The following is a 2779-nucleotide window of genomic DNA, read 5'->3' as shown; positions in this document are numbered from 1 at the left end:
TTAGGGAGACCCAGAGTGAACAGGATTCCTCAAAGTAAGTGCAAGAAGCAGGAGAAACCAGCTCCTCTGTGAAACTGTTCAATGAGCAGAAGACATCTGTTAAACAGCAGGTAAGTTGTGCACTTCCCTGTGTGCACGTCATTTTCTTAATCAAAGTTCAAGAGAAATCAACAAAATGCAACATTGTTCTCTTACGTAACGAACAGCCTTGTATCAATTTGACAAAGTTACACTTCAATATAAAGGTATGTATTAGGTTTCCCAACAGGTCATCTTGGATTAAAAATAAGATAATGAAGAGAAATACAGATCTGTAACCAAAAGCCAAGGGATAATAGACATCATTTCTAATAATGTGAAAATCTACTGTAAACTTAAGATTCCCTATTTCTTAGTTTTCCAACTCCAGATACAGAAACAAAATAGTGTTTACTTTATTGAGCTAGTGAATCACTGATCAAGGACCTAAAATCATCTACTGAAGATCTTAATCTCTTCATTTTCCTGCATTAAATGGAAACGAAAGAGCACAGAGAATCAACACGTATTTATTGGGGGCTGGTATGCACCAGGCGGAGTGGGAACTGCTGAGGACACAGGATGAGGAGGACCTGGCTGGGTCCTTGAGACGCTGCTCCAGTGCGCTCACCATCAGGAAGGCAGCAAATGTGAGCAAGTGTGCACTGCTGCAACAGAGGACACACAGTGTTCCAACCTGTGAACACACGGTTTTATTTTACATGTACCCTTTTTATAGATACAAGAAAAGATGTGACATGGATCAGTGTTAGACTTCCATTCTGACTTATCCAGTGGAGAACAACGTGAGTTAACTGATTTCTTCCCTTTCATCTCTACTGATATTCATCTTGGGGGTCTCTCCACACTACCCTTTCTATTTAATTTTCCTGCATTAATCTTTGACTTTCTTGTCTCCTAGTCTAGTTTCAAACTCTTGCCTTCCTTGCTTTCTGACACTCACATCTTAGTGGATTAATTGTTCTCGTAGTCACAAGCTTTAATGTTACCGACCTTTATTGAAAGTGCTCGCCTAGCTTTCCATTACCTGATTTTTTTCCTGATTGCCATCCAAATGAATCTGTAATTTCTACTCCTATTATTTCATTTACACATTTAAATCCAGACCAATTTCTTTCCATACCAAACAGGACCTCTGTGCCTCTTACTACCATTTACAATTTTATTTTTTAATTTTTTTTGCTGAGGAAGATTTGGCCCTGGGCTAACATCCATGCCCATCTTCCTCTACTTTATATGGGATGCTGCCACAACATGGCTTGATAAGTGGTGTGTAGGTCCGCGCCCAGGATCTGAACCTGCGAACTCCAGGCCGTCGAAGCGGACTCGAGGACTTAACCACTAAGCCACCAGGCTGGCCCCTACGATTTTATTTTTTTAACCTGTTGTTGTTCATTTAACTCAATAACGTAGTATGCCTGCCAAATCTCATCTTAAAAAGTCCAGGAGATGGCCTGAATTCCTTTTCTGCATTTTCTTGTACTTAGCCCATACTCTGAATTCATTTTGTTACAGAGATTTTTCAGGAGGTGGATATGAGGGATGTCTGGGCTCCTTTACTGGATTGACCTTGTGCCAGTGGCATGAATCTGAGGTGAGCAGAAAGGTCTGGTGACCTGCCTATCTTTTCCTCTCTCAAGACTTGCAGGCTTGTGGAAGGCTGGCGTCAGAGCAGCAGCCAGTGCTAGGCAGCCTGCACGCCTCAGGAAGAGGCGTATTTTATTTTAAGCAGTGTATCTCTGGAGGAATGTGGATTTCCCCTCCATGTGGGAATATTCCTTCTACCCTGCCTTCCTCTCAAGCAATCCCTCTCAGCCTTCTCGTATCTTTAAGGAACAATCTGTGTTGTTGCGTTCGTTCCTCCAGTGCATAGTTCTTGCCCCAGCGCTCAGCAACACAACTTCACCTCTTTTGTCCCCACTTTGCTAAGAGATGCTCGTTAGATGTTTCTTGAGTCTGTTTCAAGCTAATTGCTACATCAGGTGGCTGCTTCCCTGCCTTAGTCTTCTTTGCTGACCCTCCTCTTCTGACTGCCCCTCGCCATTTCTGGGATTCTCCCTTCTACTCCCTGGTGGTATCCTCCCGTCAACACAGCTTCAGACAACAGAACACGTTAGAATGACGCTACAACGATCTGCTCAGCACACCTCCAGTTACCACACCTGGCTTCTTTCCCAGCAATCTCTACCTGACCATCCCACAGGCCCTTGAACTCAGCATTCCAAATCAGAACTCATTGTCCTTCCTCAAACACAGACAGTTCTCTGGCTGTGTAATATCAAACCCATCAACCCCAGATGCCCAGGACAGAAATTCAGAGTCAACATGGATTCCTCACTTTCCTTCTTTCCTTGACTCTCTTTAAACCATGTCCATAATTCAAGCCCTAATTAAATGAAAGGGCTCATACGATGTCTTAAGTCTGTTCAGGCTGCTATAACTACGCGATAGCCTGGGGGCTTAAACAACAGGAATTTCTCTCTCACAGTTCTGGAGGCCAGAAGTCCAGGATCAAAGTGCCAGCAGATGGTGGCAGGTGAGGGCTCACTTCCTGGTTTGCAGAAGGCCGTCTTCTCATTGTGTCCTCACATGGCAGCGAGCAGAGAGGAAGCAAGCTCTCATGTCTCTTCTTAAAAGAGCACTGATCCCATCCATGAGGGCTCCACTCTCACAACCTCATCACCTCCCAAAGGCCCCACCTCCTAAAACCATCACATTGGGGGTTAAGATTTCAACATAT

This window comes from Diceros bicornis, chromosome 23 (assembly GCF_020826845.1).
Source record: "Diceros bicornis minor isolate mBicDic1 chromosome 23, mDicBic1.mat.cur, whole genome shotgun sequence".
Lineage (NCBI taxonomy): Eukaryota > Metazoa > Chordata > Mammalia > Perissodactyla > Rhinocerotidae > Diceros > Diceros bicornis.
This window is presented reverse-complemented; position numbering follows the sequence as displayed.